The following is a 10,774-nucleotide window of genomic DNA, read 5'->3' as shown; positions in this document are numbered from 1 at the left end:
CACAGCTAATAAGTGAGTGGAAAAGCCAGCATTCAAACTCTGCAGGCTGACTCCTGGGATACACTTGTAACCATCGTGCTACCTGCAGGATGGCTGGGAGCCCAGGTTCTGCACGGCAATGTCACTACTTCCTCCACCCACACACCTCCAAAGCCAGTGGCTTCCACCTCTTGGACCTAAAGGAATTTAAGTTCAACTACAACCATAAATATAGTCATTTTTTAAAACATCATATCCTCTTCAACAAATAATACATGTGTTGTTTCCTTTCATCAATCTTTGACCTCCAAACTCCTTTTCCCCATCTTTAATTATCCTAGAAACATGGAGCATGAGAGAGTAGAAAGTGTACCAGGTCTGAAGTTGCACAAGTCTGATGGAACTCCATGACTTACTAGCAAGTCACTTGTTGTCTCTAAGCCCCAGTTTTATCAACTCTAAAATAAGGATAACAGCACCTGCTGCAACAGGTAGTTTTAAAACTTAAATTGGATAATATCCTAAATGTCTAGCATAGTACTTAACATATAATAGGGGTGGTTAAATGATAATATCATTACTATAGTAGCAATAATTATTATTATTTAAGTAGTTGAATATTCCTCAACCACTTGAAGCTCTGTCAGGTGAAAATAAAAGGAAGAATTTTTCACTATGGCTCCAAAACTGAGAATGGAACATGAGATCACCAGGGAGAACAATTTCTGCTAAGCAGAAAGCAAACCTTTCTACTAGTCAGAGCAGATGAAGGGCAGATTGGGTCGCCTTGGAAGGTAGCAAGTTCCCTGTAACTCAAGCTGTTCAAGCAGACACCACTTGGTGACACCACATGCTGTACACAGACTCCAACCCTGGCAGCCCTTAGAGTCTATGAATTTATTTCAAGATTTATCCACAACCATACAATGATCTGATGCCCTCTCCCAGTGTTCTGACCCTCCCTATTCTTTGGGCTGCTACAGGATTTTATACAGTCTTCCATGTAAACCAGACGATGAAGCTCCAGGTGCTGGGGGACAGGCATCTAATTTTAACAAAGCCATCATCCAGCCACAAGAACAGGTAGGAGTGACTGTTCTCTTTTAGGACCTGGGCTCACTCCCCTGTGATATTCATGTCAAAGCTGAGAGCAACAGGTTTTCTGTTTACATAGACTCCCCAGTGTTTGAAGTCCAACCTTTTTCCTTTTCTTTTCCCGACCCATCCAGGAGATGACAGATGACTTTGATCACTACACCAACACTTACCTGGATAAGAACCCAGGGGATGTACAAAAGGTTTTTGGCTTGCCAGGGACCGTCAACTGGAAACAACATTTGCAGATTCAAGGTGAGGGCATGTTTGGGGTCCTTTGTGGGAATCTGATGAGTCTGCTGGGAGCACAACCCTTGGTAACCAAGGTGGAGTGAAATTCCCCTTATAGTCTGGCTTATGAATAACTTCTCTGCTGGAACAGTATGCTGATCACTCTTAGTCTAAGTCCTATCAGTCCCTCAAGTTTCAGCTGAAAGGTCGCTTTCCAAGAGAGACCCCTTCCTGTCCCCTAGAAGCAGCGTAAGGAGAGCACAGACCTGGCACAAACGCTATGGCAGATCCGGAATGGGCAGCCGCTGGAGGCTGCCAGCTAACTACACTCCTTGCAACATTTCTCTGCTGCAGAAAGACATGCACACTCTGCCACAACTTGTGCCACTCTAAATGCTTTGAATGTGAATATTTTCTTCTTCCTTGGAATCGTTTCTTTTGAATGGATTCCCAGACATGGAGACATTGAGTTAAAAAGGGAGCATGCACAAAATCATGGTTCCTGTGCACAGATAGCCAGACTGCCCTTCACAGGGACTTTGCCCAATGAATGAGTGTTTGGTTTTCCTGCTCCTTTTCCATCTTTCAATCAATCCCACATACGGAGGACCAGGCTGTACAGTAAATATGCACGGTATATGCAGCTGGCACTGGCAGGAGTTCAAAGTAGACACTGACGCTCCCACTTATAAATACTTCTGGCACGCCATACACGGCAGAGGAGACTTATGCCCTGTGCATATTGTGCCAAAGGCAGAAACAGTCATCCGGTCTCACAAAACTGCTGGCAAAGTGACGATGTCCCTATGATCCACTTAAAACTCTGAAGGAGTCACTCCTGCAGGCAATGCTTTTGTCTGCACTGCCCTCTGCTGGCTTGTGATGCCGACACTGTGAGCAGCTCCTGGCCTCCAAAACAAAATCCACTGCTCACCCCTAAGGCAGCCTTTTATTTTATCCACACTATTGGCTTTTAAAACAGGCAGAAAGTATGGTCATAGGTAACACTTAGACAAAAGGCTGCACCATAAACCGAGAAGTTTGAATGCCCTCCTCCACTTTTTACCCTTATTCTTGCTCCTGTGTTTTTATACCCCTGTATTTCCTTAACACAACACTTAACACCATCTCCATTAGATAAGCCCTAACCTGGGCAACTTTCAAGATTAACGCTATGACCCCTTCCCTGGATAGTATTTTTATCTTTGTAGGCAGCACATTGGATCTACCAGGAGTAACCATATGTCACAAATTTTTCTGACCCTCAGCGAAAGAGTAGTTTTTCCTAAATTGCTTGTCTCACCCCAAAAGACCCACTGGCCATAAAATATACTGAATTCATGGAATACACTGCAAGGGGAGGCAGGACGAGATGGAAAGTTCCATTCAAGGATTGAATATCTTCTGTTTGACTTCAGTAGGGAACGTCCAGCTGTGGAATGGGACGGTAGTAGGATACTGCAACAAGCTTCCTAAAGGAGTAGCTTCTGAAATAGGCCTTGAAATTGGGTGTCTGGTTATCTATTGCTGCATAATAAACCACCACAAAACATGGTGGTCTGAAACAACCATCCTTTCACCCTCACTGTTCTGTGTTTGATGCAGCTCAGCAGGACACCCCTTGTGCTGCATGGTGTGTTGGCTGGGAGCTCAGTGGGGCTTCAATGTCCAAAATGGCTCATTTTCATACCTAGCACCTGTGTGAGGACAGTATGCAGGCTACAGTAAACCAGGACAGTGGCAGAGCTGGGCTCCTCTTTCTCTTCAATAATCTGATGATCTCTCCCTCTTCATGTGGCCTCTCCAGCAGAGTAGCCGATTGACTCAGGTTCCCAGAAGCGCAAGCTCCCAGGCCGTCTAGGTGTAGAAACAGCTTCACATCTGTCATATTGAACTGGTTAAAGTGAGTCACAGGCCCAGTGCAAATTTACTGTGGGACAGGACTTCCCAGGAGCATGAATCCTGGGAGAGGTGGTTAAATGGGGACTATCTTTGGAGATTAGTTACAATACAGGTAATAAAAAGATGCTGAGCTGTGGGAGAAGGATGAGCAGGGTGTAAAGCACGAATAAAAGCACAAAAGCAGTAAAATGTAAGAAAATGAACTAGTTTAAAGTGTAGAGTTTGTGACTTCTAATTCCAAAATGGTAGCATAGAAGCAGGCTGGCTTCACTCTCCCCAACAGAAAACCAAAAACAAATATACAGCACTGAGATTCTCACCAACAATATCCCAAAACTCAAATATGAGGAGGGGGCAGTTTTCAAGACCACAAAGAGGTGAAAAAACTCCAAGCAGACAGTAAGAGAACTAGACTTCCATTTCCATGATGCCCCTCCTCCCAATCTGCCTAGCACCAAGTGTGTGGAAAATTTCCCCCAAAACAACCATTCCTACATTGAAAAAGTGAGATTGAGGTGGACAGCCAGTTACCTCACAATCTTGGGTTCCCTGGCAGGAGACCTGTCCCTGCCTCAACTGCTAGGAAGTATCAGGAGTGCCTGAAGGGAGAAATATCCCTGAGGACAGCCAGTGACAAACGGAGACAGGACTCCCATGCCCAGCCCTGAAAACTCTGCTCTGTAACTCAACCAAAGGGACACCAAATCAGAGTGGCTGCTGAGCAGTATACGCTATGTAGGTTTGTTCCTTAGGCCCCCCTGAGCATAAACCCCTATGCAGACTTCCCATACTACCTAGATATCCCCTTTGCAACCACCTGCTTTCCAGACAGGAGGCACTCTAGTTACTGGAACTGAGGCAAACCTGGCCTTCAGGCACCATCTAGTGCCAAAAAGGAGGCAGCAATCTAGAGGGGATAAAAAGAAAGAAAGAAAATAATAGGTAAATTACAAAGAATCTCTAAGCAAACATATCCAATAAAAGCCAAAACAAGTCAGACAGGAAAGGCCAAATGAATAACTAATCCTTCAGTGCAAAGACATAGATGCACATCCATAAGAAACAACAACAAAAAGGGAACCACAACCTCCCCAAACGAACAAAGCAAGGAACCAGTGGCTGATGCTAACAAGATGGTGAAATGTTAACACTCTGACCAAGAATTCAAAATAGCAGTTTTAAGGAAACTCAGTAATCTCCAAGATAACATAGAAAATCAATTCAGAAATTTATCAGAGAAATTTAACAAATAAATTGAAGTTAAAAAAAACTAACAGAAATCTTGGAACTGATACACTTGCTGAACTGAAAAAAACCATTAGCAGCTCTCAACAGCAAGATAGATTAAAAAGAATCAATGAGCTCAAAGACAGACTATTTGAAAATAAACAGTCAGAGGAGAAAAAAGATAAAAAAAGAATGAAAACGAATGAAGATTACCTACCAGATATGGAAAATTACTTCAAAAGACCAAATCTAAGAATTATTGGTGCTGAAGAGGGAGTTGAGCAAGACCAAGGGGTAGAAAGCTTATTCAAAGAAATAATAACAGAAAATTTTCCAAAACTGGAGAAAGAGATACAAGAAGGTCAGAGAACTCCAAATAGAATTTACCCGAATTATATTACTCCATGGCATATAATAATAAAACAAAGAGAGTATCCTAAAAGAAGCAAGAGAAAAGAAGCAAATAACATGGACAAGAAGCTCCAATTAATCTGGCAACAGACTTCTCGATGGAAACCATGCCAGGAGGGAAGGGAACAACATTTTCAAATGCTAAAAGAAAACAACTGTCATCCGAGAATACAGTGTCCAGCAAAGCTATTCTTCAGATATGAAAAAGAGATAAAATCTTTCCTGGATGAATAAAATCTGAGCAAATTCATCACCACCAGACCCATCCTACAACAAATGCTAACATCAGTTGTTCAGTCGGAAAGAAAAAAAAAAAACACTAACATGCAAAAAGAAACCATTTGGAGGTATAAAACTCACTGGTAAAATTAAGTATTAATATACAGATAAACCCAGATACTCTAATACTGTAATTGTGGTTTGCAAGCCACTCATAACTCTGGCATGAAGTCCAAAAGACAAATCTATCAAAAATAATAATACTTACATCAATCTCTTAAGAGAAAATATAAAAATAAGTAAACTGAGACAACATAAAGTCCAAATGTGGATGGGACAGAGTTCAATTGTAGAGTTTTTGTTTGTTTTTTCTTTTTTTTTTTTCTATTATTTTCTTGGTGATCTAAGTTTTCACCTCTTTAAAACTTGCTGAGGACCCTGAATGTTAGGCACGGCATTTTTGGACTTAATTTTGTCCATTAGTTCTCAAATCTAACCATGCCACAGAATTTTTTAGGGACTGTCAAATGCTGTTTCCCCAGATATCCCCAATGCAAACTGAACATCATCTCATAGAGACTTAGCAGTGTCTCAGAAGGTGAGGTTAGAATCTATGGAGAATTGGACAGGTAGTTTAAGGCAGTTCCCTCACTAGAGAGAGGGGGAAGGTCTTGAATTGAATTGGGTAAATATCATAACACAATTGTCTAAGGTTGGTGGGAAAAGCAAGGCAAGGGATCCACATAATCTGAGGGCACAAACTGTTGATGCTTTTCATTGAAGAGTTGATACATATTTTGGAAAATTCCTATGATGAATAATCAAGCCATCTGTTTGGGCAATTGTGTCCTGGAATAGTGAGGTTATGCTAATGAAGACAATGGAAAAGTAATGGCATGTTAATGTGGAAAGTAAGCTCTATGGAGTGTAGGTAGTTTGGTTCTTAGAATTTATCTTCTAACATTCTGATTCAATGAAATCACAGAAACCTCTATTTTTAAGAGTCTTAATTGGGAATCAATGCTATAAACAATGAGCCACTGCAGGTTTTGTCTAAGTGATTGTCATGATCCCAGCTGTCCCTTAGGAGGTGGGGACACTTGTGGGGAGATTACAATATCATCCAGAGAAGATATAATGATGCTGCGAATTATGAGTTCTATGGACACAGGTTAATTCCGTGATGCTGATCAGGGCTTTTCTCTGTATCTGTCTCTCCCTTCCAGCTTTCTTGATCTCTTTGATGGTTCTGGGTCTTCTCAAAGCTAACATATTTACAACATGTATGTCCATTATCAGGTAGGGCAGACCCATGAGAAATCCTTTTTAAAAAAGTATCATAAGAAGGGCAGGGAGACTGCAGGAAACAGGGATTGTCAGGTCCCTTGGGAAGAGGGAGGGAGGGACCTGGTAGTTTCTTTAAGCCTACAGGTTCCTTGGTCAGGTGACCCTTTCATGTGTATGATGGGGTGGAGGTGGGGGTGTACACAGAGGGAATAGGGGTTATTTAGAGGTTTAACTCTGAATCACCCTTGGGTTGAACTGAGGATGAGAAAGGCCTCCAGACCCCATGAGGGATTCAGGATCCCTAGGCTACCTTTGACATTGAATTATAAGCCCACCAGACTAAAAGTCCCTCAGACCCCTCAGCCTATCTGATTCTTAACTGGTATAATCTTAGTTAAATTACTCTTTGTTCCTCTTATCCTCACAGATGTTTACAGAATAAAAGGCCAAGAAGATGAAGTCACTTGTCCAAGGTCACAGAGCCACTAAGTACAGAACTATATCCCAAATCCAGTTCTGCTGAACTGCAACAAACTCCCTTGTTCTGCTTCTTTCCTTTTCCATTACCGCCTCTTCCCCTTTTACCGGGTCCCAATTTTAAAAATGCATAGACAGGCCGGGCGTGGTGGCTCACACCTATAATCCTGGCTCTCTGGGAGGCCAGAGGCAGGCAGATCGTTTGAGCTCAGGAGTTCGAGACCAGCCTGAGCAAGAGTGAGACCCTGTCTCTACTAAAAAAAATAGAAAGAAATTAGCTGGACAACTAAAAATATATATATATATAAAATTAGCTGGGCATGGTGGCACATGCCTGTACTCCCAGCTACTTGGGAGGCTGAGGCAGGAGGATTGCTTGAACCCAGGAGTTTGAAGTTGCTGTGAGCTAGGCTGATGCCACGGCACTCTAGCCCGGGCAACAGAGTGAGATTCTGTCTCAAAAAAAAAAAAAAAAATGCATAGACAGATAATGCTCCAGTTAATAGCACTGTGTTTCTACTGAAGAAAGTTTCTTTCTTCCTTTGTGGTATTATTTAAGGTCACTTTGCATCCTCATTCATTCATTCATGGATTCCTTCCTAACCATGCACTGAAACACATGTAGGATATGAAATGACATCCCTACATGCAGGGCCAATATTTAGCCAGTAACCTCAGGAAGGTCATTTGCAGCCAGTGTTAGTTCTGATTGGCTGGGTCTGTTGGGAGCGGTCTCTGATTACGGGTGAGCACATAGCCAATAGAATCATTGCTGGGAGCCTTGTCAGGGCCCTCTACCAATCACTTCCCGCCACGACTACCTGCAATGGTATATAAGCCCACTGTCCTTCCTGTTCGGGGTCTCTCGCCATGTAACTAGACTAGATGCCTCATTAAACTGCTGTTGGAAGAACTCCAGTTTGTTGCGTCGTCCTTGCAGGCGAGTGCAGCGTGACAAGTGGTGCCGAAACCCGGGAACTTCTCGCACCGGCGGAGACGACCTCTTTGGAGGTGAGTTCAGAACCACAGCAGCTGGGGTGGCTTTATTTTGGAGCCCTGCCCTCTTCTGACGCCGGCACCGGGTGCTTGTGACCTACCCCATGGGGAACTCTCCTAGTTGTCACCTGTTGCGGGCCCTGCGGGGTCTTCTGGCCGCCCGGCAGCTTCGTATCCCTGACCGTGTCATGCGCCATTTTGTGCAGGACGTGGACCGGGTGGCCCCATGGTTTCTCCACTCGGGGTCTTTACCGATTCCGAGTTGGGATAAGCTACAGCAGGACCTTCGCCGTGCCCGAGAGTCTGGTCCCCTTTGGGAGTGTGTTCTCCCTGTGTGGGCACTGGTGCGCTCCTGTTTAGAGGACGACCGTTGCAGCGGTCCGGTCCGGGGAGGTCAGCAAGTACTCAGTGATTATCAAGATAGTATGTCTGAGAGAGGCAAAGTGGGTCCGGCTCGGCCGGGGTGGCCGAGGAAAAGGCCGAAAAAGAAACGTAAGTCCGCGGGTAAACAGGAACGGCGGGGACGCCCGCTGCCTGAAAGGGACATGGAGGAGGTGGCTCTCAAAATGGCCTCCCTCCACATGTCGGCTTCCTCTTCTTCCTCTTCTTCCTCTTCTTCCTCTCGTCCTTCCTCTTCCTGTTCTTCTTCATCGTCTCGCTCTTCTTCCCGTTCGCGTTCTCGCGAGGCGGAGGAGGGGCTGTCTCCGCAGGAGAAGGCGGAGCTGGAGGAGGCGGCGGCTAGATATGAGGCGGAGCGTAATCGCCCGCCCCCGTACGCTACTGCCCCTCCTTTTCCCGTTGCGGGATCCGCCCCTCTAAATATGGAGGGCGGAACCTCGTTTGTGCCTCCCCGAGCTAGACAGAAGATACAGAGGGAGTTTGCTTTCCCCGTCTTTGAGGACGCTAATCAACATCGCTTTCACGAACACCTAGATTACAAGCAACTAAAAGCTTTGGTTGAAGCTGTCAAGGCTTATGGGTGCAATGCCGCTTACACCCGTGGCCTACTGGAACGGCTAAGTGCGCATGCCATGACCCCCAGTGATTGGGCTGGTACCGCGCGGGCCTGTCTATCCATGGGGCAATATTTAGATTGGAAATCCATATATCAAGAAGCCTGTATTAATCAAGCTCGGCAGAACACGCAGCAGGGCCAGCCTGCCTGGGATGCCGATATGCTCTTAGGACAGGGTCGTTGGCAGAATAATCAGCTTAATTTTCCCATTCAGGTCTATGGCCAGATTAATCAATTGGCTATAAGAGCCTGGCAACAACTGCCTAATCGCGGGGAAGTTGCAGGTAATTTAACCAAGGTCATCCAAGGCCCTGCAGAACCGTTTTCTGACTTTGTGGCTCGGTTGGTGGAATGCGCTGCAAGGATTTTCGGCGATGCCGACTCGGCTATGCCATTAGTGGAACAGTTGGTTTTCGAGCAGTGCACGAGAGAGTGTCGTCATGCTATTGCCCCTTGGAAGGGAAAGGGCCTCAGTGCATGGTTAAAAGCTTGCAGAGAAATTGGAGGCCCTCCCACCAATGCGGGCTTGGCAGCTGCCATCCTTGCCGCTAAGGACACTTCCGAAGTGACTTGTTTTAAGTGTGGCCAACAAGGACACATTTGGAGACAGTGCAAAAGCCAAAATACCCGCTCTATGGGACCTCCACGCTTTTGGTCGGAGTCCCGGCCTTCCATACTGGAAATCTGCCATCGGTGTGGTAAGGGCCGTCATCGAGCCTCCGAGTGTCAGTCAGTCAAGGACCTTCACGGACGCTGGCTGCAGCCTTTAACCTCCACACCTGGTGCTCGTTCTAAAACATTTAACCAGCCAAAAAACGGGAGGAGGGGCCCTCGACCCCAGGGCCCACGAATGTATGGGGTCTTCCAGCAGCCACCGGTCCAACAGCCACTGGTGCCCCCGCAGATGCAGCTGCCGTCCCTGGTGCCCCCAGGGTCCGGAGAGCCACTGCGGGTTCCGCAGGACTGGACCTCTGTGCCACCACCCACTCAGTATTAACCCCCGGGATGGGATGTCAGCCCATCCCTTCTGATTTTCGCGGTCCTCTCCCGTCGGGATCGGTGGGGTTAGTGCTAGGTCGTTCCTCCTCTACACTGCGAGGCTTAGTTATTTACCCAGGAGTTATAGATTCAGATTTCACAGGCACTGTTCAGATTTTAGCCCCGGCCCACAGAGGTGTAGTATCTATCTGCCCTGGTGAAAGGATTGCTAAGCTGTTAGTATTACCCAGTCTTCATTCTCATTTTCCCAGTGCTCCCTGTCCTCGGGGGGAGGGGAGCTTTGGTTCCTCGGGGGGTGTAGGGGCATATGTAACCCTTGAGTTGGGAGAGAGACCAACACTTACATTACAAGTTCAGGGCAAGTCCTTTTTAGGTATCTTGGATACCGGGGCAGATTCCAGTGTTATGTCCAGTCGATGGTGGCCTTCCTCCTGGCCCACTGTTCCCTCTACACATAGTCTGCAAGGCCTCGGATATGCCTCTGCCCCGGCCATGAGTGCATCCCGTCTCAAATGGCGGGACTCCGAGGGTAATGAGGGTTCATTTCAGCCATATGTTATGCCTATACCTGTCAACCTATGGGGATGGGAAGTGTTAAAGCAAATGTCTTTTCGGTTGACTAATGAGTTCTCTCCACAGAGTCAACAGATGATGCGTGCTATGGGCTGCATTCCTGGAAAAGGACTGGGCCCCCGGCTACAGGGCCGAGCGGAGCCCATTATACCTGAGCCGCGACCTCCACGACAAGGGCTGGGTTTTTCTTAGGGGTCACTGAGGAGCAAGCTATACCCATACCGTGGCTAACAGCGGAGCCGGTCTGGGTGCCTCAGTGGCCCCTGCCTTCAGTCAAACTTACTGCCGCTCGAGAGTTAGTCTCTGAGCAGCTCCGCATGGGCCATTTGGAGCCATCTCGCTCTCCCTGGAATACACCAATCT

General features: G+C 46.3%; 1 long non-coding RNA gene across 1 annotated transcript; it reads left to right on the top strand.

Moving 5' to 3' along the window:
• Nucleotides 1–1,024: 1,024 nt before the first annotated feature.
• LOC123642730 lies at nt 1,025–6,847 on the top strand. The gene is made up of 3 exons (XR_006736510.1): nt 1,025–1,062; nt 1,209–1,329; nt 6,779–6,847. It is a non-coding gene; the product is annotated as an uncharacterized LOC123642730 (long non-coding RNA).
• The last annotated feature ends 3,927 nt before the right edge of the window (nt 6,848–10,774 follow it).

Source organism: Lemur catta, chromosome 7 (genome assembly GCF_020740605.2).
Source record: "Lemur catta isolate mLemCat1 chromosome 7, mLemCat1.pri, whole genome shotgun sequence".
NCBI classification, from domain to species: Eukaryota; Metazoa; Chordata; class Mammalia; order Primates; family Lemuridae; genus Lemur; species Lemur catta.
This window is presented reverse-complemented; position numbering and strand designations above follow the sequence as displayed.